Source organism: Etheostoma spectabile, chromosome 15 (assembly GCF_008692095.1).
Source record: "Etheostoma spectabile isolate EspeVRDwgs_2016 chromosome 15, UIUC_Espe_1.0, whole genome shotgun sequence".
NCBI lineage: Eukaryota > Metazoa > Chordata > Actinopteri > Perciformes > Percidae > Etheostoma > Etheostoma spectabile.
The window spans coordinates 22,976,965-23,002,649 of record NC_045747.1 but is presented as its reverse complement, the minus strand read 5'-3'; the positions used below and the strand labels follow the sequence as shown (position 1 = coordinate 23,002,649).

Genomic DNA, 25,685 nt, shown 5'->3' with positions numbered 1-25,685 from the left:
TACTACTTGCAGAGTGCTCTTCCAAGGGGAAAGCATTTATTACTGAGAGTCCATGAAAGTAATAATGATCAATGTCTTGATTTCTATAAATAAAAACATGAAATTCATTCATTGATCCTCTTCACAACATGCAGCAGGGCCTGGTGAAGAGCAGCACTGTATACAAATTAATTTTCGAAGTTGAGAGGGAGGATGGGGCCTGACTGGAGATGTGAAAGGTCTTGTGTAATTATGTAATCGTAATTAACAAAAAGGGGTCACTGACACTTATTCTAGCAGAAAAGATATGAGTGGGCATTAAAACCTCAAGCAGCTGGACTCTAAATCCTTGTTGAATAAGGATGCAAGTACAGAGTGCATACCTTTCACATTCATTTCCCCACAGGGACTTTGATTACCGGCCATAACATTTTAATGGTGTGCATTAGAACAACAATGAGCTAACAGACTGTAAAAGAGCTATATATTTCTACAGAAGCAATCAATCATTGTTGTTACAACTCTGTTCTTAATTGTGTTTTAATCTTGGGTTCCTCATAAAATATCATGTAATACTTTAGCAAGTTTTTATTAACTGGAGAGGTTGCTCTAAACAAACAAACTCTCACAGTCATACTTTAGTTTTACAGATTTTCAGATTTCATAATTTTTTATCGTTTGACAAAATTCCAAAATGTCCAAATTGATGACTCTGTTACCGCCATTTAAAGCAGAGCTACAAAGTGCTTTAAAATACAGTTAGAGGTAAAGAATTTCCAGAAGTTACGAGGTAACTATATACAATAATATAAATAGTAACTTCAAAAACCGTTGGCTAGGAAAAAAAGAAGATAAAAGTGAGACATAAAGAAGTGATTGAGATGAGATCTTGGAACCATTATTAGCCTGCTAGAGAATCTCAAACAGCGATCAGGATCATAGAAAATTGGCAGATAAATTATATATTCAAGAGCCAATTCATTCAAGTATTTAAAAACAAGCAGTAAAATCAATTCTAAGGGCCTGTTCATACCAGAAAGTCCAAGCCAAGGTCCGCCAAAGGTTTATGTTTTTGTTACATTGTATACTTTTGATCCGGTTAGTTTTGATTTCACCCTGCAGTTATGCAAGCACACTAAATAATTATACATGACATAACAGGGTTTAGGTGTGTACTAATTGGAAGGTTGGTGGTTTGATCCCTGGCTCTGCAGTCTACATGTCCAAGTGTCCTTGGGCAAGACACTGAACCCCAAATTGCTCCAAAAGCTGCCCCATCGTACTGTGAATGCTGATCTGATGAGCAGGAGGCACCTTGTACGGAAGCTTCGGCCACAGTGTATGAATGTGTATGAATGGTGAATGTTGCCTGTACTGTATAAAGCACTTTGAGTAGGCATTGAGACGAGAAAAGCACTATATTTAAACAGTCTATTTCCATAACTATGTCCAGTCGTCATCCCCTTGTAATACTGTGTTTCTTCTTGTTTTGTTGCGTTGTTGAGAAGCAAGACATGGGAACTTTACCTGGTTTTTAAGGAGCTACAGCATTTGCATTTGTGCAGCAATTTAGAGACAAACTGAAACCTGCACTGTACATTTACTACCACTTCACAAGTAAACTGCTGATTTATTCTCTGGTCTGATAGCCACCAGCTGTCTGCCCTAAGCACATTCACTGTCACTCTCTCATGCACACACCAAGCACTGAGCTGTTCTTAAAGAAGCTTTTTCCGTATTTTAACACCATGATAGCCTGCCACAGCTTCCTGTATTTGTTCCAAAAGTTTGAACCTTCCAAAAAATGCTTTAACACTAGAAACGAACCAGACCATGGTTTAGTTTAGTCCGGATCATGACTACCTCTTTTCATTGGTCTGGACACATGTAAATTTCTTTAAAAAAACAAAACAAAAAAAAAGGATTGGTGTGAAGTGGTCACTTCTCTTAGTTGGCAGAGGAAAGAAATGACCTGATCTTGGTTAGCCGTCTCAGTTGGGAAAAGCAGGACTGCACCACTTTAGTCAAGTGAGTATCAAAAGACAATTTCAAATACTCAAATAACTCCGAGATCACGGCCTCTTTTCTCAGACTGGAGAAAAGATTATAAATTCTGCTAGTGCTGGGACTACAGGAGAGCCTTTTCTTTATTTTCTGAGCACAAATGGCATCTCTGTTCAAAAAAGGGTTGAAAGTACAATTAATTGCCATTCCTTGAGCCTTTTTTTAGTGGGGTCAACAAATACAACTAATGGTTCATAAAGCTTAACACAAAAAACACTATATCACTAAATAACTTTCTGATTTGGAATAAATCAGCTGCAGGATGAACTGAGGATGAATTGAGGATTTGGATGCTCAATTTCTAATTTCCCCCAAGGACATAATACTGGGCACATCAGTGGTAACCGGTTTTAAAGAGACCGGCAGCTCCACCAACTCTAACCCATCATGATTTCCGACTGTTGCAAGTTGTTACAAGATCCATTGGATTTAATTAGGAAAATCAATGATTCAATTCAATTTTATTTTATTTATCGTATTAAATCATAACAAAAGTTATCTTGAGACAAATTCAGGGGGTCTCAGTAGCATACAGACATCACACACAACATGCACTTACAGCAAATGGTAAATATAAGTATAAGTATAAACATATAACCAAACTCCACTGTCCAATAGAGACAGGAGATAAGGAAAAAATTATGTTGGCTGGTACTAGATTTTAGACTGAAATGCTGATTTCCTATTGAATGGCTAGTGAATTTTCACCAGTTTATCCATAGATTATCTATAGATTTTCACATTTCTAAAAGTTAATTTTGACCCCTGCAGGTGATGGTGAGCGCAGTAGCGAGAGCGACAGGAGCAGCAGTGAGGAGGAGGTTCAAGACCAAGATGCGGGCAGTGCGGGCAGGGATGAAGAGAGCAACAGGAGCAGCATTGATGAGGTTGATAGCACCAGTGCCCAAGCTGCAAGAAAGAAACAAAAGAGACCAAACAAAGACAAAGTGGCGTGGAAGACGGTGAAACAGACTCAGAGCTCTGCAAAAAATGTGCCAGTGTGGCAAGGTGCTCTCCCAGACAGTGACTCAATCAAACAGCCTGTTGATTATTTCAGACAGTTTTTTGACACTGAACTTTTGGCTCTTATTGTCAATCAGAGCAATCTGTACTGCACACAAGAAAATCCAAACCATGCCTTGAAATTAGATCAAAAAGAATTGGAGCAGTTCATTGGAACTGTTTTATACATGAGTGTTATCCGCTTACCTCGCTCTAGGATCTACTGGTCTAATGCATGTCGTGTAAAGGCAAAAACACACATAAAACATTTTTTTATATACAGCTATATAAATTCAGACGTTAGGGGGTTAACAGATAGAGTAGGTCTATAATATACAAAGCCTCAACAATTCTAGTAATTCACCCAAGAGCAAGCAGTGCGACAGTGGCGAGGGAAAAACTCAGTTCAGGTACTTTCCCCATTTTCTAGTATAGACATCCAATCTGGCAAACCGTTTATATGACATTTTTTCAAACGCCACCACACTACACTCAAAAAATTGAAACGTTGACTTTAATTAAATTTATTATGTCAACAGGTTCCACGTATTTTTATTAGGTTAGTTAAAAACAAAAATATTAAGGTCATTTAATTTAATTAATTTATGTTACAGTAACACAATGATTGTTTAATTCTTTTAACTTTAGATTAACAAAATATATTTAAGCTTAACCAAATAAAGTCAGGTATGTCACATGAACCTAAACAATATATGAACAGGCTACATATTTTACTTTTGTCACTTCAGCATATATCTTCTTTGTAGTCTTGAAATAATATATTTAAGTAGGGTTAATGAAAACATTATGTTTTCATCCAATATAAGTTTTACTATTTACTTTTACATAATTCAAGTATGTCAACAGGTTCCACACAAATTAATTTGGTAAACCGAACATGTTTTTCTTAATTCCTTTATTCACAAAACACAGCAATGGTGCAGTAACATTTTGGTGCAATTGTACTACAGTAACATTACAATGCAGTAACATTTGAACCAGGTCGGCACGATTCAGGGAAAAATATGAATCAGCATTTTTTTTAGCTTAGCTGATATCACGATTCTCTGCCACGATTTTTTTTCTCAGTAAGTGTAATGTTTATTGCACACATGAACCATGACAAAACTAATAGGCAGGACCAAACATTTACTTTGGGCACCTATAGTGTGTCTCTCTCTCTGTGTGTGTCTCTGTGTGTGTGTGTGTGTGTGTGTCTCTCTCTCTCTCTCTGTGTGTGTGTCTCTCTCTCTCTCTGTGTGTGTGTGTGTGTGTGTCTCTCTCTGTCTGTGTGGTGTGTGTGTGTGTGTGTGTGTGTGTGTGTGTGTGTCTGTGTGTGCTCTCTCTGTGTGTGTGTGTGTGTGTCTCTTTGTGTGTGTCTCTGTCTCTCTCAGCCTGTGAACATAGAAGCTTCAATGAAGAGAAGGGAGAGCATTGCAGTGCTATATTGTATGTTTAAAACTCACAGGAAAAAGTAGTAGCGTTTGTGATGCATGTGGCTCACAAAATTAAATGAGAATCAAAGAATACTTTTTTTTTTTTTTTTTTAAATCAAACTTATTTCAAAAATAAATCGTGACAGGGTGAATAGAGATCGCAATATAAAGATTAATCATGCAGACCTAATTTGAACACATGTACACATAAACATAGAATAACAGCTGAAAATATTGGATTGATTGATTAGTTTGACAGAAAATGTATCAATAATTGACTCATAGGAAAAAGAACCAACAAATGAGAATATTTTGTTGTTTCGTACTGAATCTAATTTGTGAACTTTAAAAAATAAGACATTTTAGGTTGAACCTTGGTGTATAAAATGTCAAAAGGTCAGTTTCCAAAAGCCCTAACATCTAATAGAAGACTGAACAGATAAGTTATGAAACAATGTTAGTGGACGCTCCAACACTCCAACAGTTGTCAACTTCCTTAATATAGAATAACAATCCAGCAAATGTCTCTTTGTGTCTGTAATATGGTTTAACGAATTCACATTTGTTTGTAATAAAATGATGCTCCGTCTACAGCCTGGCCACTGATTGCATCCAGATCAGTGATTGGCTCATTCATACAGTTTGTTCTTGAGCAGCTGTACCTTAGTTGAGAGTCTGCAAGCATCCATTTGAAGGAAGAGCTTCTGAAGTACTTCAAATAAGGCTTTCAGTTCCTTGGGATAACCGAGGTTCAGTGCATAAATTACACCCATTAAGAGTGCACATGCACAGGCTATGTCTCCCAAGTTGTGCAGTACTTCAACACCCTCTATCACAATTCCAACACCGGCTGGGGGGGGGGGAACACCTCCCTCAACATTGATATTGTAGATGGCAAAGGTGAGCTGCTCATGCTCCCTCTCAGCAGCTGTAACATCGGTGTCCTTTACAGAGGAGAGAGAGAAACGATAAATTAGAAACATTTTACGACTAAGAGTTCCAAAAAGTACATTTTGCAATTCAATTCATTTTATTGTAATAGCATCAGACCTTAAACAGTGCTATGTGTTTACAAATAAGATGCAGTGCAGGGTGATTGTAACAACCTTAAAGATTTATTCCTTTTTATTATTTACATAATTTAATATACACTAACCAAGCACTTTTTATTAGGATGTGCAATCTAATGCACCTCCACCTAACAGCTATGCTATAGATATTTTCAGTTTTTGTTTACATTGTGTTTCCAATATACTCATGGAGGTAGACAATATTAATGCAACATTTCAACATAATACTCTAGTATACCACCACCCACTACCACCTCAGTACAACTTGAAGTAAAATTACCACCTTTCCAATTTCAGAAAAAAACACTAAATGTATAAGTTTAATACACAAGTGTTAAATTAAATCCATGGATGATTTTTAACAAACCCCCCTAAAAACAAAACTATAATAAACAAATTCCATGCAAATTACAACAAAGTCACAAGATTAGTTACTCAAAATTTGGTTTGAAACATGTAGAAACAAAAAAAACTAAGGTTACCAACCTGGTATTCTTTGAAGAGCATGTTCGGGTCTTCGTTCAGGTAAATGCAAAGCGCCCTGAGGATGCAGCCCCTCCTCTTTTCAACAGTTTCATTCTGAAGAAAGAGAAGACAGATAAACACTTAAATACTTGAAGCCATCGCAAACAAAGTTACCACCACTTTTTTATTTAACACTAATAGATAAACTTGAAAACTGGCCTCAATTGTTAGTGTAATCAGGGAAATGTTCCTATGCTGTATTATGAGAAGCAAACCTTTTGTTCAAAATTTAAATACATCTGATCCCTTAACACAGCCATTGATCTGTGTTAATATTTGAAGGTGACTGCAAATAAAAAATACTTTGAAAAAAGCACAGGAGTTGCTTTTGGAGCAACTTTTAAAGCCCACCTTTATACTCATAAGGGTGCACTAATAGGGTGCAAAACATACCTCTGTCATTGGGGCCAGTATCATCTGGACTTTCCTCCCTGCAGAGCCTTGTTTGTTCCTGAACACTTTGAATAGCTGATCAGTGTGCTGGTCTATTTGTCCAAGGAACTTTGAGAGAAGGGGAGTAGTGGTAATCCTGAGAAACTCTGCCTCCATCTGAAAGCATGTCCACAAACACAATATATTAATTGTACATTCTAAACAGTCAACATTCATTTAGTAAGACTTCATAAAAAGTAGTAGTAGTAAGTTAACATACCATGTGCAATATCCGCTGTCCGGCTATGCAATATCCATGAAGGAAGGAGCTGATCATTTCTATCTCAGCCGGGATCTGAAATTCAACATGTTAACAGAAGCCATCACCTACTGAAATGCATTACTGACATTTAAAAACCATTTAGAAGAGAGAGAATGAAAGAGACTGAAGCTGCAAAATGTTAGATTTTTCAGTAATTAGTAAGCTAGTTATGATGTAATCTTACCTTTTAGGAGTATGTCTTATCCAGGCAGGAGGGTGGACAAATCAATGAACCAATTATTCAAGACCTGAAATATTGCAACATGATTAGAAAGACAGAAATGTAAAAAGCTGTTAAGAAATCAAAAATTGGGGCAACTTTTACATGGTTCTTAAGAGCTCCAGTGTTTAAAAACCAACAACCCTTAAGCCTGCTTTACATCATTTCTTAGCATGACTTCCATAAACTCAACCCAATAAAAAAACAATTTAATTTAATAACTGGATTGAATGGGCTGGGGCCCTATTTATTTTATACTCTATATAAGTGTGTAAACTTTCAAATTCACAACAAATAAGCAGACGTGTCCTGCCCAACAGCTTTGAAATTAAACATGAGTAACATGCAGTGTTGCAGCTAACCGTGATTCAGGTCCACACATGTGTTAATCTGTATGAGCTGAATGCAGAAAGTCTAGCATGCAGCGTGCATTACACAGACAACATTTACTTCAGGCTCCGAGGCCAACGTTGCAGCTAGTGGTGTTGTCGCTTGTTACATGCCGGACTGTTGGTAAACCGTGCGAGACCGCTGCGCCCACACCGCTTTAAAAGCGCCCCCTAACTACGTTCATCGAGGTCTGATTGTTCACCCTCTCCCTCCCCGCCACTCGAGCTGACTGGGACTAACCGCTAACCTGAGTTAATTAACTTAGGCCAACAGCACTAAATTTAAGTACAGAAACACTACACACCTGAGATATTGTCCAAATACAGGGCATGTCTAATTATAACACGTAACAGAATCTGGGGTGTGAGTAAAGTTACCTCAAGCCTGCCGCTACTTTCCAGCGCATGTAACGTTACATTGACTGTCGGTCCTTAAACCAACGGAATAGCCAGAAATATCTGGTAGTACATTTACAGGTAAACACGTAGCCATTCTAGTGCCTGCTTCAAAATTAAAGCATCCAATTGGTTTGCCGATGTGAAGCTTTTAATATGAAGCGCAGCAATAAAGTGATGGCTTAGCGTCAGTTGAATTTCAACAGCTGTGAAACGGTTAACAGGAATCAGTCACCGTACAATAACGCGAACAAGTACAGCCAGATAAACATAGGAGGTGTGGGAAAATAATACAATGACTGAGGTGGTGATGAACAGGGCACTCAGGAACGGCCACGTAAAAGCTGGCTTAGAGTATATACTGAATTAACCAAAGACTAAATAAGAGTGTGTGTATGTGTGACATATTATACATTATGCTTTGCAGCTGGGTTACAGCTAAGGAGGGAGAGAACAGACAGGGCTATCTTAGTCAGATATGCTACAGTGAGCACAGAAGAGGAGATGGTGAGGCCAAGGACACTGAAGTTCAGGACGGTCTGATAACTCAGAGAACAGGACATACCAACTTAGAAGGGAGTGGACATAGCTGTCTTGTGAAGTAAATGATAACTGAAAATAATAGACATGCAAGAAGGGAGAGGCAGAGCAGGGATTGTAACCCAGCAACAGTATAGCTGACCAATCAGGCCCCACAAGGGGAACCAATATAACCTTGAGCACAATATTGTCTAAGTGCCTTTTGGGGGACCTCTGTACTAGACAAGTCTCCATCAGGTCCGTGCACGTGTAACTGCTCGGAAACGCATTTCATCTGTTGACCACAAGAATAAACACTGTGTTAAATTCATCATGGAGTCAGTTGTCAGTTTATAGAAGGATTTCCCCAACAAATTTGGTGACCCCGACGTGATAACGTAATTGGACAGGGGAATCCAACTGGACCTTGGCATTGTGTCCACGGTCCGGTTCAGCTCAGCCACCGGACTGACATCCCGCAGCCCGTGAAGGGGACTGAGCGGCGATACTGCGACTCGTTGGTGTGATCACTGGGAGCTCTCAACAAAAGAGGTAGGCAGAAGCCTGTTTAAAATCAAAATTCTGTTATTGGCTGAAAACTAAATGATGTGATCACATTTCAACTGTCGTAAGTGTTGTTTTAAGCGAAAAGTATTGATTGAATGTGCTGTAATTAAAGGGATATAAACAGATGAAATGTTGGGGCATGTGATGTGATTAAACAGAGAAAAACAACTAGAGAGTTGTAAGAGAATTGTTGAATAATACGGGTGGCGGTAGGAGAGGAAAAGGGACAAATAGTCAGAGGAAAATACGTCCAGATGGTTGACGAGGTAGGAGACTGCTAAGGACAGATAGTTCAGATGAGTGATTGTGAATTGCCACCCTTGGTTCTGTGTGAACAACCCGAAAAGGAATTGCAGTTAACAGATTGTCATTGTAATATTACGAGTCCACCGCGAGTGTATTTGTGCAAAGGAGTGAGAGGTCACTTTTTAAGTTGTAAAGATTATAGAGATGTGCATAAAAAGGCTCTAGATGGAGTCTTAATGAAAAAGTTGTTTGTTGTTGCATGTGTGATTTTTGTTGTGGTTTGGCTTGTTGGATTTTTTCTCACTGCTTATTTGTTGTAAAATGACGACCCCTTATGGTAAAGTGTTAGTAGGGGCAGTGAAAAAGTATGGGAGTAAAGGAGAGGAGAAAGTAGCTAAAGAGATTGTGAAAGAATGGGAGAGAGGAGGATGGATTGAGGGAGAAGGGGCGCCGTCCCCGGAGAAAGTGAATGAAATAGTGAAGTATGAAAAAAGTAAGTTGGAGTATGCGGAAAGGCAGGCAGAGGAGGAAAAGAAAAGAAAATGGTTTAAATTGACTAAACCAAAGCACAAGGAGTATGAAGCGCAGAAAGAGAAATATGGGGTGGGGTTGAAAATGACAAATGCAATACAGAAACAATTGGGATTGACAAAACAAGATGACAAAAGTTCACCAAAAACTGAGACAGAAGCCGAACAGAATAAAACCGCTAGCGCAGAGAAAACCCCGCTGCCCGCTGAAGCGCCCCCGCCAACAAACCCTTTTTATCCAGACATAAGAAACCTAAGAATTTCCGCTCCACCTCCGCCGTATACAGGTCCAACGGCATCAAAACCCACAGTCCAAGCCCCAGTGGTAACTGCCCATTTACAGCCAAATGCATTACAAATAGACGTACCACAGGACCCATTGATACCGGCATTAGAGGGCCGCGTACAGGATTTAGAATGTTATCTAAATTTAATGGTACAGTCAGCGTCAGGGGGAGCAACAGCGGCTCCACCACAGCCAGCGGTCACAGTCCCAGCCGGCCCAAGCAAAGCTAGTACCCCATATTCAGCGTCTTTTTGCCAACAAAATCCAGAGCATTTTCACATGTCAGTAAAAGGACCCAGTCCACCTCACCACAGTACCCCACAAGACTCAGGAAGTAAGGAAGATAGCGAACAGTCAGACAGCAGCAGGGAAAGTGAGCAAACAGACAGAAGCTCTAGCTCTAGGGAAAGGACTAAAAAACGACATAAACGCAGGCCCAGATCTAGATCACAAAGTCCTCAAGACGTTTTTGTAGCAGGCACATTTAAAGGTAAATTTACCAACGAGGACCCTGACGAAGTTATGCTGCGAAGATCAACTAGAATAAGGGAAAGACTTAACAAAGAGTTCAGAGAGATAAAGGAGCAGCAAGAGAAGCTGCGTCGAACAGTGAATGAGCTCAGTGAGGGAGAGCAGACGCGCCACACACCAGAGGCGGGGCTACAATGCCCACTCCGCCCAGTAGGAGGAGGAGGAGGACTGTTGATGTACACCCCTTACAGTTTTGGTGACTTGGATGCCCTGTGTGCAAAACTCCCCTCCCTGACAGGAGGGGCTGAGCATTTCCTCACAGCTTTTAATAGTCTTACAGCAGGAGTGCAGCTGTGCTTGGGAGATCTCAGAGCAGTATTGGGTAGAGTAATGGGGGCAGATGAAGCTAGTGCTGCCCTCACCAGAGGGGGAGCTGGACCCACTGTTCCCGCATCAGTGCCTGCATCAGCAGTAACCCCTGGCATTTGGGCTGAGCTGCACCGCATGTATCCCACAGTTGGGGATCATGCAGCATGGCATGATTTAAAAAGACTAAGTGATGAAAATTTTGATGCCTATGCAGATAGAGCAAAAAAAGATTTGGCAGCGTGCTATGAGGGAACCGTGGGACCAGTCCGCCGCCACAGTGGCGCTGTTCCGCCATGGGGTACTAGGGGGATTACCCACAGCAGTTCAGACACAGTTAGGAGGAGTAGTAGGCCTGCAAACAATGACCGATGCAACATGGGGCGAGAATGTGCGTCATTTCCTGTCAAAACACCAAAAAGGAGCAGAGCAACAAGAAGATGAATTAAAAGACTACAAACTCAATTGTTAAAGAAACAACTGGAAGAATTAAACAAGCCCAAGCCCAGCAAAGCTAAACAAATGACAGTCTCACAGAACCCCAACAGTCAGAAGCCCCTCACAGTTGCAGACATGCTGTCTTTTCTGGGCCTCACAGGATACAGCCGCTCACATATCCCTGACTATACCAACAGAACTCATCGCTGTCTCACCGCCCCCCTCCTATGGACAACAGAGGCCGAGGCCGCCTTCTCTGACCTCAAAAGTGCCCTAGCAAGGGCAGAGACACTCACCTCCCCAGACTACTCACTCCCATTTCATATGGATGTTTCTGAAAACAATGGCTTTCTCAATGCCATTTTATTTCAGAAAAAAGGGGAGACAGACATGTACTGATGTACCACTCATCAAGGCTGGATACAGTCAGGAGCCTATGAATGGAATCAGTGGCAGCGGAGCGGCGCCACAAAAGACAAAGATGGGATATGGAGGTCTCATCAAGGAAAGATAGCAGCATCAGCCGAGATGTGCAGAATGTTGCTACCTGAGGCACACAGACCAACACATGAAGGAAGAAAACAGACTCTCCTGAATCTGTCTGAGCTGTGGTGGCACCCCAATTTGAGGGACATGGTGACACATTTTTGTCAGGAATGCAGGGTGTGTGGAGAGCATAATGTTCAGAAACCATACACCACACTAAAAGGAGCGTACCCAGTCCCCACAGCTTGTTTTCAAGATATCAGTATAGATTATACTGATATGGGCGCAGAAAATGTGGTAGGGGGAAAAGGTATCTTCTGGTGATGGTAGACAGGTTCTCTAGGTGGGTAGAAGCCATTCCCACCGGAAAAGAGGACGCAAAAACAGTGGTGAAATGGCTCAAAACTGAACTCATCCCGAGGTATGGGGTCCCCAGGCGAATAAGGTCAGATAATGGCACACATTTTAACAACAAACTACTAAGAGAAGTAGAACAGGCCCTGGGAATCACTCATGCCTTCGGATCAGTTTATCATCCACAGTCACAGGGAATGGTGGAAAGAGCAAACCAGACATTGAAGGCTAAGATAGCTAAGGCATGTGCAGGAAGCAAGTTAACATGGGTAGAAGCGCTCCCATTGGCCCTCATGGCTATGAGGTCCTCAGAAGGACGAGAAACACATTTGACCCCACATGAAATAATGACAGGGAGAAAAATGCCAGGACCTCCACTAGATGGAGGCCACATGCCAATGTTAGATGTTCAGCAAATAGAAATGACAGACTATATGAAAAAGCTAACATCTCTGGTTTCAGCCCTTTCTACGCAGGTCCAGTTGGCGAACAGGAAACCGCAGGAGGAAGCAACACTACCTGTCAAGGTAGGCGACTGGGTCAGGGTCAAAGTTCACAAGAGGAAGTGGACTGACCCCAGGTGGTCCGGGCCGTACGAGGTGGGGGAGGTTACTTCACACTCGGTCCAGGTTAAAGGTAAAAAAGGAGCACCTTGGCACCACCTGACACATTGTGCCCCAGTCGCACCTCCTAGCCGCCCATTGGCAGAAATTAGAAAAGCAATCCAAAATGTATAGATGGAAGAGATGTTTTGGCGGGGAACAGCCCCGCATAGTACACCCATAACTTGGAAGGCAATGGGGTTTGGGAAAAAGACAACAGTTGTCCTAGCAGTAGTAGTAGTAGTGGGAGTTGCAGCATTAGTTCTGGGGTTGGAACATGCGTATGGGGACCGAGACCACAAAGAACAATCACCCGGTAGTGTCCAACCACCTCTCAGTAACAAAGGAAATGAAACTAGACGAGAGAGAAGAAGAGCAGTTTGGGCAGTAGTGAAGCAACACACTAAGGGCCCATCCCCAAGGTGCGGTGCCAGATTGACTCTCCCCTATGTGAGAGACTCAACCACGTCATTTACCTTTGATTTGTGTCAGGCTATAGACTGCGGGGGGTATAATAGTTTCTACAAAAACACAGATGTGTACATCTGTGACGACTATCAAAAGGTAGAGGACTGTGAAAGGAGCGCTTCCGGACAGGTGAAAGGTAGTCTCTGTAACAGCTGGTATGACGCGGGTTGGACAACAGGAGGGTGGAAACCATGGGCGAGGTTGACAGACAAAAGAGATTGGTGGGTACAACAAGATGAATGGGAGATATTATCTATACAGCGGGACTATAGTTCAGACCCCACGAAAAATCCCATAACCCTGTCAGTAAATAGAGCAATTGGGAGCAGGAACGGTCAGGATGTGTGGATGTTAGCCATAGGTGTATGGATAGCAGGGATGACCAGATAACCCCCCTGCAGATAAATATTTTGGATCCCCTCACGCACACACAGAATGACACTGACATGGCAGAGACTACAGTAAAACCCCCCCTGAAGGAGGAAGACGTAATAGTGCAGGACTTCTCTAAAATGAGGGTGGAAGATGTGTTAGAGTTATCAGCAGGTGCAGGCCAGGACAATTTATGGATCAGGTGGCTAATACAGAATGCCAAAGAACAACACATGGAAGGGTGCGTGGCCTGTGCCACAGCTAGACCAGTCATGTTCACTAACCCGGCCCCGTTGTTTCCTAATGAGGACCCAGCAGGATATGCATGCATGTTGAACTTCACACACTCTAAGACAGCTTCCCGCAATTGTACTACCCTAGCATCCCTCTTTCCCCCAGGCTTTGAAAAACCAGGGTATTTTACCGCCATAAAGGGGGAGGGTGCAAGATATCACTGTTTCAATCTCACCGGATCAAGCAAGCCCACAATCAAACTAGGTGATATACCCCCAGACTGGTGCAACACAACTGTACAAAACAAAACAGCCCTAGGCCCAGTGGCTAGAATAGGACTATTCTACTATTGTGGTGGTCTTAGGTTGTACTCCCAGATAAAGTTCCCAAATCAAACGTCAGGAGTTTGTGCTATGGTTAGATTAGCTATGCCCATATCTTTGGTGGGGAGTAGAGTCCACTATACCCACCATAAGGCTGTGCAACTGACCGTAAAGAGAAGGCGCAGGGCCCGTAGTATGCAAGGCCCGGCTTTTGATCCATGGGCGGGAACCCCAACCTATATAGACAGCATAGGAGTTCCTAGGGGTGTCCCGAATGAATACAAATTGGCAGATCAAATAGCCGCAGGATTTGAGAATATACCACTGCTTTCAGCCATCTTCCCCGTCACTCCCAGCAAAAATGTAGATAGGATAAATTTTGTGCATTATAATGTTTTACGCTTGAGCAATGCAACTAGGGATGCCATCGAAGGACTGGCCGAGCAGACGGCCCCAACGTCCCTCATGGCGCTCCAGAATAGGATGGCGCTGGACATGCTGTTGGCTGAAAAAGGAGGAGTCTGTTCCATGTTCGGAGAGATGTGCTGTACGGTCATCCCTAACAACACTGCCCCGGATGGGAAGGTCACCAGGGCTTTGAACCAACTTCGAGCCCTTTCCCAGGAGATGCATGACGCCTCAGGTGTATCAAATCCATTGGAGGGGTGGATGACAACCTTTTTTGGCAAATGGAAGAATCTTATCACTGCTTGTTTGACATCTATTGCTGTTTTTCTCGCTATTCTAGTTACCTGTGGGTGTTGCTGTGTGCCCTGCCTGCGGACCATGACATCCCGGCTCATCACCACTGCCTTGTCCAAAGAAAAAGCGCCGCCTCCCTATTCCGCTGGGATGCTGCCATTACTCACCATGCCAGAGGACGGGGAGGATGTTGAGGCACTGCAGTTAGTGTAAAAAGTGTTCGCACCTAGTAGGTGCGAAAAGGGGGAATTTGTGGGAAAATAATACAATGACTGAGGTGGTGATGAACAGGGCACTCAGGAACGGCCACGTAAAAGCTGGCTTAGAGTATATACTGAATTAACCAAAGACTAAATAAGAGTGTGTGTATGTGTGACATATTATACATTATGCTTTGCAGCTGGGTTACAGCTAAGGAGGGAGAGAACAGACAGGGCTATCTTAGTCAGATATGCTACAGTGAGCACAGAAGAGGAGATGGTGAGGCCAAGGACACTGAAGTTCAGGACGGTCTGATAACTCAGAGAACAGGACATACCAACTTAGAAGGGAGTGGACATAGCTGTCTTGTGAAGTAAATGATAACTGAAATAATAGACATGCAAGAAGGGAGAGGCAGAGCAGGGATTGTAACCCAGCAACAGTATAGCTGACCAATCAGGCCCCACAAGGGGAACCAATATAACCTTGAGCACAATATTGTCTAAGTGCCTTTTGGGGGACCTCTGTACTAGACAAGTCTCCATCAGGTCCGTGCACGTGTAACTGCTCGGAAACGCATTTCATCTGTTGACCACAAGAATAAACACTGTGTTAAATTCATCATGGAGTCAGTTGTCAGTTTATAGAAGGATTTCCCCAACAGAGGAAAAGTGTAAAAATTAATCCAACCACTCGGTAACAAAAAATTTAATTTCACCACAAATAAGCAGAGGTGTCCTGAACCGACTGCGTTGAAAGTAAACATCAGTAACACTCCGTGTTGCAGCTAACCTGGTCCACCACTGGGCTCCTTCCAGTTTCTGAGCTAAATGCAGAACATGTTGATGCATAGCGCGCAAGACAGAGCCACACCAGTCTCTTCAGGCTTTGAGGCTAACGTTAGTAACAGCACTGCTTGTGGTGCTGTGTCCTGCCAGATTAACTGAAATAGTGAACCATGAAAGCACCACGGCCACATCGCTGGAAACGCACGTGCATTTCCCCCCCCCCCAACGTTACTTGTCCGGTTGTTCACTCTCTCCCTCTGCTCCACTCGAGCTGACCGGAGCTAACCACTAACCTGAGCTAATTAAAGTGAGACAACAGCACTAATTTTAGAAGCTAAGTTTAGAAACTCTACACACGTGAGATATAAGCGGCGCCCAGCGGGATACACAGCAAACCGACCTGGGTCATACAGTTAACGTTAGCTAGCTAGCTAAGTTTGCTAGCGAACATGTCAAAGACCCACCTGCTTTTAAACTAGTGTGCATCAGAAACACAAAGGACGTTCATACTCAACATGAATACACTACAAAACAGGTTTGAGTGAAAGAAAATGTTCACCTACCTTTTCCTTATCAGACACCGAACACCATCTCGAACTTTTCCGCCAAAATTAACCGAGGAAGGTCTGGTCAGGAGTTCAAATATCTTTACGCATGCGCAGTCTGACGCATCTCACGTTTTAGTCTTACTGCCATCTGCAGGATTAACCAAGTATTGCATTCCTAATTCACTTTAATTAAATGTTTTGGGATTCATCAACATATTTCTATTTTTTATAGGTAACAATAATCACAATTATATAGACTTTACTCGAAAACAACATTTTAACCTAACAAATACATTTATTTTAATGAAACTGAACATTAAAAAACTATTTAAAGTCCACAACCCCCCTGATTCATTTTTTTGAGTGTAGCCACAGTACAGGCACCATTCATCTCCAGAACAAACTAACAAACAAATTAATCTTGGGCTGAATGGAACCTGGATCACTGCAATATGACATAGGTCATCATTTACCCTGGTCCAAAATTCCAGGACATTATCACAGGACCATAGAACATGTAATAACTGGCCATCTTACATTTCCAACATTTGGTTTGCTTTTAAACCAAGTCTAAACAATCTGGAAAGAGTCCAATAGAAGTGATGCATAATCTTGAACTGAATGAGGTGCATCCTTACATCTCGTGAAATAGTTTTTATGTTCCAACAAATTCTGTCCTACTCATCATCCAGGCTCAATCCCGCAAGTTCTGCATTAGCATAGAGTGATATCCAAAAGCCTCATGACCCTTTCCATTATTTCAACAACACCTTATTTAACATTACAGTTCCTTCGGGGCTAAATAACTGGAACCATGAAGCCACAATAACATATGGCATTAGTATCTAAGGTTAAAAAAATCTATATTAAAAGAGTTAAAATTTTTATTAAAAAGTCAATTCATGAAGTACATTATTAATGTTAAAGATTAAAAACTGATATTTGTCTAAAAAGCAATTAAACTGAGATAAAGAGAAAATAAACAGGAAGTTTATTTTGAAGGAGATGGGTTGGAGACGTGCTGTCAGCCAATCAGGAAGAAGCCCGGACTGTTGACCTGCACGGAGCAGAGTTCACTTCCCTTTGAGCTGCTGGAAGAAGAACCCTGCGTCGAACGATACCTACCTCGTGAAGATATTACAACCAAAGTTGTTAAAACTGATTAAAAACTTATTGAGATAATCCATTGTGGAGCCCTGGACCTGTGAGAGTGCAGTCGGAGAGACCTGACGCCTCCCTGACGAAGAAAGTGAGCGACCGTTTTACCCAGACCGTTAATATTAATGGACAGAGCATGAGTGACGTCAACCATTGGTTTGTGGCGATCAGATATGAGTCGTCGAGTTTGCGTTTATGGGCGCAGCCATCGTGGTTGCGGATGTGACAATTTTAGAAAGGAGGGAGGAGTGAGGGAGGAGCCAAAGACCGTTAGGCGGGATATACAGTCTATGGGCGGGATCTGACTGTGACCTTAGCTGAGAGTTGGCAACTGCTCTACCGTTACTTTAGCTCAGGGGTTCTCAACCTTTTGCAAGCTGGGCCCCCCCAAAGCTGGTTCATTGTAGTTGGGGCCCTAGTGCCCAACGCCCCACACACCACGAACGATAGAACGATAGACAGATAGATAGGCTATTATTTTTAGGCCCACATTATTATTATTAATATTATTATCATCATCAGTAGCGGTAGGTATGCCTATTATCATTACTAGGCTATTTTTATAATTGGCAGTAGTACCAGACTTCTAATGTGAGCTTGCAGATATTATTAGTAGTAGTAGTATTGTTATTAGTATTATTATGAGTAGTATTAGGCCTATCATCATTACTAGGCTATTGCTATATATTTATATGAGGTTACATGCTTTATTGTTATTATTATCATCATCATCATCATCAGTAGGCCGATTATCATTACTAGGCTATTGCTATAATTGGGAATTGGCACCAGACCTCTGATATTAATTTATGCTTTATTATTGTTATTATCACTAGGTCTAATAGGCATCATCTGCATTTTTTAAAGAAGCTTGCAGGTTGGTGATATTAATGTGAGACCTGAGCCTGCTTTGCCTTGCAAAGATCCTCAATTCTTGGCTCAATGTTTGACAAACATAGCCTCAAATCATCCTCGATTTGTGCACGATTATGGTATTTAGTTGTTTTTTTTTAAGTTATTTTTTCGGGGGTTTTTCCCTTTATTAGATAGCGTGACAGTGATGTGTGAAAGGGGGAGAGAGGGGGGGAGTGACATGCAGCAAAGGGGCCACCGGGTCCGCTGCGTCGAGGAGCAAGCCTCTGTACATGGGCACCCGCTCTACCCACTGAGCTATCTGGGTGCCCGGTATTTAGTTTTGAGTGCAGTCATTTTTGAGAATCTTGCCTCACACAAATATGTTGACGCGAAAGGAAGGAGGCGACGTCACAGAGTTCAGCGTATTCCTGCATCAATGATGCCCAGAATGACGAAAGAGGGCAGGAGCTAAAGAGTTCCTTCAGTCGACTGTCACTCTTCAGCTCAATAAGCTGTTCCTGCATATCCATTGATAGCTCGTTTGCTGTGCACACAAACGGATCTCGAACCCACGCAAAAGATCGATAATCCTCTTTAAAGTACGTCGCAAATTGTTTTGAATTGTTTTAAAATAGTTTGACTCACCAATCGGTAGATTTGTACATAAAATCCATCCGACGCTTTCTCGTGAAGGCGTCGATCCCAGCGTTGTAAAACTCGTCTTTACGGCGCTTTAGTTTGCATCGTCTCTGACTCGGCGAGGGCTGAAAGACGTGCTGGCCCGGTCCGGTTCCGACTGGATGTTTGGATCCGTTTCAGGGTGGAAAATGTGCGAAGCTGTAGTTGCCGGTAATATATGAGCTGACGGCTTTTCCTGCTTGGTTAAAGCTGCGGGCGGGTTGTTCAGATCCAGGACCCCATAGTGGTCCAGCCGCTGACTGTTCAGATCCAGGACCCCGTAGAGGTCCCGCCGCTGACTGTTAGCACGGCCACATAGCCACATCGCTTCTTCCTGTACCAGTCAGGTTGAAACGATGTGACGAGTATTTGTCCCTTTTGCTGCAGGAGTCCATCTAAGGCTGGCGTAGACCTCCATCTTGCTATTAGTTCTTTTTTTGAATTAAGTTCGAGTTTAGAGAAATTCCTTACCGCTGTGATGTCGGCGGACTCCGCTGCTGTTATTTTGACTTTGAATTTCGCGGGGATTGCGCTTACAACGTAGCTGGTGTAATGACGTCAGCTACGCAAAGGGACAGGAATATCTCGATTTTAATTGGTCCGTGTTTGATATCTAACGGAGACGATTACTGGCATAACACATTTACGTACAAAGGCACGGCAGAGTTGTGCCTTTTAACGTACATGTTAAAGAATACAGGATCGAAGTGCGCATGCGCGGAGGGGTGTGTGTCTTCTCTCTGCTCTGACTGCAGGCTGTGCCGGCTGCGCGAGGCTACTGCTGACTGTGAGTGCTTTTGGACGGGAGAGGGGCTCACGGCATCTCCCGTGGTTGAGCACAGTAGGCCTAACTGCAGAGTGATTCGTGCTTTCGAGTCTACAAACACTACAAAAGTCTCCAAAAACACCATTAAAAGTCGCTAGATTTTTAGCTTTTGAAGAAAAAATAAATAAATTATTATTTATTTATTTTTTTCTCCTCCCATCCTGTAGTCTACTCGCGCCCCCCCGGGAGAGAGTCCGCGCCCCCCCGGGGGGGCGCGCCCCACCGGTTGAGAACCACTGCTTTAGCTAACCACTTTCACTGCCAATGTGGGTGCAACTGCTGCTGAATAATTCAAGGTAAGATTTAGCTTCACTAGGTTTTAAGTATATCTTTTTCCTCATATAGTCTATTGTTGTTAGGGATGAGCGAGTACAGCATTATCTGTATCTGCATCCGTTTACCACATGAATTATCTGTATCCGTATCCGGACTGGGCGGGGCCTAACCCGGAAGTGGGTCGGGTTGTCTTGAAATGGGCGGGGCTTTAACCGGTATGTTATTTTATGCATGCAATTGATATGGGTTGATCAGAAATTGTTATATTTATTGCTGATTAGAAAACTATTTACATGACAGCATCAGCATTGAGCTTCAGACCAGTGGTGTTGTCATGGTAACAAACGAACTATCTAGGCCTACAGTATATAACAAGTTTTGCAACAATAAATACAACAATGTGGTTGCAATTATTAAGTAGATTGTAATGAACAAGAGTTTTCATACTCAATAATATAACTTTCTTTTTTTAACTTTTAATCATTTTTTGGGGGGGTTCTTTTTTTATTTTCACAGGTATGTGTGAGTGTGTGTGTGTGTCTGTGAGTGAGTAAGAGATACAGAGAGAGAGAGAGAGGGGGGCGGGGGGGTTGGAATGTGTTTGTGTGTGTATCTTAATTTGTAATATTATTCATTTATACCGCAACTGCCTTTTATATTTTTTATAAAACACAGCAAGAAAGTTTCAGACACTCAAAAAAACTGGTTAGAGCCAGCAGGCAGTTTAAAAAAAAAAAAAAAAAAAAAAAACGACAGCAGAGATGCAACCCGAGTAGCATTCTACCAAGCACTATTTCTGAACAAACTCCACGTTACCAGAAGTCTCTGGTTACTAGGTACTAGTTTGAACCGAAGTATAAAACAAACCTGAAGAAACCCTAAATGTTAACAGAAAACCCCGCGGACCTGAAGGGGAGAGAGCTGTTCACTTCTCCGTGTCCTGAGTGTGTGTGAGAACAGCCGGTGGGACACAACAACAGGAGGAATCTTTATGTGTAGGGAGGGGCGCTGGGACTAGCCTATCACAGAATAGTGTATTGGAGAGGCGCTGTGACTAGCACTGTGACTAGCCTATCACAGAACGGAGACACAGTCAGTGGAGACTTTCATTCAATCCGAGGACAGATATTGACTCGCATTACTCGTATAATACTTTGAGTCGGCAAAAGTGCTTTATCCGTACCGGATACTCGTTTCAGCCGAGTATTCGGCTCATCCCTAATTGTTATATTACATATGAGAGTCACATTGTAAAGTATATGTATCTGAAGTTACCATGTAAATGGTCTGTAAAGTTAGTTTGCAACTATGGCAAAACATGCTAACGTTAATTTTCTGCAAATCAAAGTTTACTTCTCGTAGTTTAAACGTAGTGTCAGCGAAATCCCAAACGACAATTGTCAATGCTTATCATTATCTAACGCTATTAGCATATGTATAACCAAGTTTCTTATAACGTTTGGCTAACAACCATAATGCACCGATAATGTCTTGCTACTGTTTATCCCATTAGTCTATAGTTGGCACATTTAACCTTGACATGCTGTTAAGAGCTAATGTTAGCAGAAATAAGCTCATTTAACTAAGTTAAAGTTACACTAAAGAACAATGGACTGTTGTTGACTCATGTGTATTCTCCCAGATAATTAATGAAGTACAGTTACATGCTAGTGTGCATAGATATTTAACTTTGGGGGGCTCAAATGAAAATTGAGGATTCTTTCTTTCTTTCAGAAATTGGAGTGCTGAGAGCCACGATGACATGTTCACCCACCCAAGGCCCCAGGAGTAAGCAATAGTAATCCTTTTGCTATTTATTGTACAACATTAAAGTTTTATCAGAATTTTGTGCAACTATGCCAAGGTAATAATGCATTTTCAAAGAGTGTGTAATTAAGAGTGCTGTTAATTTTTCCTTTTTCTCTATAGCTTAAAATATGATACTTTACTTGCTATTACAGTGCGTGTTTCCATCCAACAGTCTGGATCTTTGGAGACAGCTACGTCCGGCGTGGGGCAGAGAGAGCGGCAAAGACCATGGAGAACAACCTTGGTATTGAGGATATCTATTGGTTCGGCTGGGGTAGTCTGTGGTGGAAGAGCCTTCTCCCTTTCTTTTCCCAGTCTCTACAAGGAAGAGCTGTCCCGGACATCCTCCTTGTTCACTGTGGCAGGAATGACCTGGGAGATGTCAAGGGCATCAACCTCGTTGCAGGAATGAAGGAGGACCTGCAGCACCTCCACTTGCAGTATCCAGGCATGAAGATCATCTTCTCTGGCATCATCCAGAGATGCAGGTGGAGGGCTGTTGCCAATCCGGGGAAGATCGACCACGCTTGCAGGTTTGTGAACAGTGTTAGGACTACATATGTTCACTGTTTAAGTGGCAGCTTTGCCAATCACCCTCAACTAAGGTTTGACACTCCTGGACGTTTTTTGCACGATGGAGTTCATTTTACCACTAAGGGAAATTATATATTTTTAAACAGTTTGGCAGAATCTATTAAAGACCAACTTCAACAAGAGTGAAATGTTCACGTCTATTGAATTTGTGTTTTAATGTTTGTTTTTTTCTTTGCCCCAAAGAAAGCCCACAGTGTCATGCCTTATGTAATGAGTGTCATTTATTTAACATAGTATTACTTTTTTTTAATTTAACAATTGTGGCCATAACACTATTCATCTTACCTGCTTTGCTATTCCTTGTTCCCTACACCCTCTATTACATTATTTGTTTAAGCTACTCCGTGGCTAACTAGCACTAGCAGCGCAGCCATTGCAACAGCATCCAAAGAGTCTAAGGCTAGCGGACATGGCTAAGGAAACGGGAACCAAGAGGTCTGGAGGGGGGAGGGAGGGGGGGGTCATACTTTATTGCCCCTGGCTGCAGTAATGAACTGAATAGGGCTAAGGCAGCTGGGGTTACGACACATTTCCACAGGCTACCTTTGACAAGGAAAAAAAACAGTAATGTTGTTGTCATATACACAAAACATTGATGGCAAGCCACAGCCCAGAGGAGAACTAGAGATACAAACTGGCACAACTCCCCCCAGTAGTAGGACAAACTCTCCACTTTCATATTGGACTGAACTGAAACTGAATTGAAGTGACTGAAATGGAAATTCTCAACTTTAAATCACAGCCGTGAGTTTTGTTTACATTCTTTTTAATTTTTCTACGTACCCGGTGTGGGAAAATAATACAATGACTGAGGTGGTGATGAACAGGGCACTCAGGAACGGCCACGTAAAAGCTGGCTTAAAGTATATACTGAATTAACCAAAGACTAAATAAGAGTGTGTGTATGTGTGACATATTATACATTATGCTTTGCAGCTGGGTTACAGCTAGGAGGGAGAGAACAGACAGGGCTATCTTAGTCAGATAAGCTACAGTGAGCACGGGAAGAGGAGATGGTGAGGCCAAGGACACTGAAGTTCGAGGACGGTCTGATAACTCAGAGAACAGGACGTACAAAACCAAGAAGGGAGTGAACATAGCTGTCTTGTGAAGTAAATGATAACTGAAAATAATAGACAGGCAAGAAGAAAGAGGGAAGAGAAAGAGCAGGGAGTGTAACCCAGCAACAGTATAGCTGACCAATCAGGCCCCACAAGGGGAACCAATATAACCCTGAGCACACTATTGTTTAAGTGCCTTTTTGGGAACCTCTGTACTAGACAAGTTTCCATCAGGTCCGTGCACGTAAAACTGCTCGGAAACGCATTTCATCTGTTGACCACAAGAATAAACGCTGTGTTAATTCATCATGGAGTCAGTTGTCAGTTTATAGAAGGATTTCTCCAACAAATTTGGTGACCCCGACGTGATAACGTAATTGGACAGGGGAATCCAACTGGACCTTGGCATTGTGTCCACGGTCCGGTTCAGCTCAGCCACCGGACTGACATCCCGCAGCCCGTGAAGGGGACTGAGCGGCGATACTGCGATTCGTTGGTGTGATCACTGAGAGCTCTCAACAAAAAAGGTAAGCAGAAGCCTGTTTAAAATCAAAATTCTGTTATTGGCTGAAAACTAAATTGATGTGATCACATTTCAACTGTCGTAAGTGTTGTTTTAAGCGAAAAGTATTGATTGAATGTGCTGTAATTAAAGGGATATAAACAGATGAAATGTTGGGGCATGTGATGTGATTAAACAGAGAAAAACAACTAGAGAGTTGTAAGAGAATTGTTGAATAATACGGGTGGCGGTAGGAGAGGAAAAGGGACAAATAGTCAGAGGAAATACGTCCAGATGGTTGACGAGGTAGGAGACTGCTAAGGACAGATAGTTCAGATGAGTGATTGTGAATTGCCACCCTTGGTTCTGTGTGAACATCCTGAAAAAGAGTTGCAGTTAACAGATTGTCATTGTAATATTACGAGTCCACCGCGAGTGTATTTGTGCGAAGGAGTGAGAGGTCACTTTTTAAGTTGTAAAGATTATAGAGATGTACATAAAAAGGCTCTAGATGGAGTCTTAATGAAAAGTTGTTCGTTGTTGCATGTGTGATTTTTGTTGTGGTTTGGCTTGTTGGATTTTTTCTCACTGCTTATTTGTTGTAAAATGACGACCCCTTATGGTAAAGTGTTAGTAGGGGCAGTGAAAAGTATGGCAGTAAAGGAGAGGAGAAAGTAGCAAAAGAGATTGTGAAAGAATGGGAGAGAGGAGGATGGATGAGGGAGAAGGGGCGCCGTCCCCGGAGAAAGTGAATGAAATAGTGAAGTATGAAAAAGTAAGTTGGAGTATGCGGAAAGGCAGGCAGAGGAGGAAAAGAAAAGAAAATGGTTTAAATTGACTAAACCAAAGCAGAAGGAGTATGAAGCGCAGAAAGAGAAATATGGGGTGGGGTTGAAAATGACAAATGCAATACAGAAACAATTGGGATTGACAAAACAAGATGACAAAAGTTCACCAAAAACTGAGACAGAAGCTGAACAGAATAAAACCGTTAGCGCAGAGAAAACCCCGCTGCCCGCTGAGGCGCCCCCGCCAACAAACCCTTTTTATCCAGATATAAGAAACCTAAGAATTTCCGCTCCACCGCCGCCGTATACAGGTCCAACGGCATCAAAACCCACAGTCCAAGCCCCAGTGGTAACTGCCCATTTACAGCCAAATGCATTACAAATAGACGTACCACAGGACCCATTGATACCGGCATTAGAGGGCCGCGTACAGGATTTAGAATGTTATCTAAATTTAATGGTACAGTCAGCGCCAGGGGGAGCAGCAGCGGCTCCACCACAACCAGCGGCTACAGTCCCAGCCGGCCCAAGCAAAGCTAGTACCCCATATTCAGCGTCTTTTTGCCAACAAAATCCAGAGCATTTTCACATGTCAGTAAAAGGACCCAGTCCACCTCACCATAGTACCCCACAAGACTCAGGAAGTAAGGAAGATAGCGAACAGTCAGACAGCAGCAGGGAAAGTGAGCAAACAGACAGAAGCTCCAGCTCTAGGGAAAGGACTAAAAAACGACATAAACGCAGGCCCAGATCTAGATCACAAAGTCCTCAAGACGTTTTTGTAGCAGGCACATTTAAAGGTAAATTTACCAACGAGGACCCTGACGAAGTTATGCTGCGAAGATCAACTAGAATAAGGGAA

General features: G+C 42.4%; 1 long non-coding RNA gene across 1 annotated transcript; it reads right to left on the bottom strand.

Annotated features, from left to right (window-relative positions):
- Positions 1-6,469: 6,469 nt before the first annotated feature.
- LOC116702313 (uncharacterized) lies at positions 6,470-7,095 on the bottom strand. The gene is made up of 3 exons (XR_004335124.1): positions 6,955-7,095; positions 6,729-6,803; positions 6,470-6,625 (listed from the first exon to the last, which is right to left on the bottom strand). It is a non-coding gene; the product is annotated as an uncharacterized LOC116702313 (long non-coding RNA).
- Positions 7,096-25,685: the final 18,590 nt, after the last annotated feature.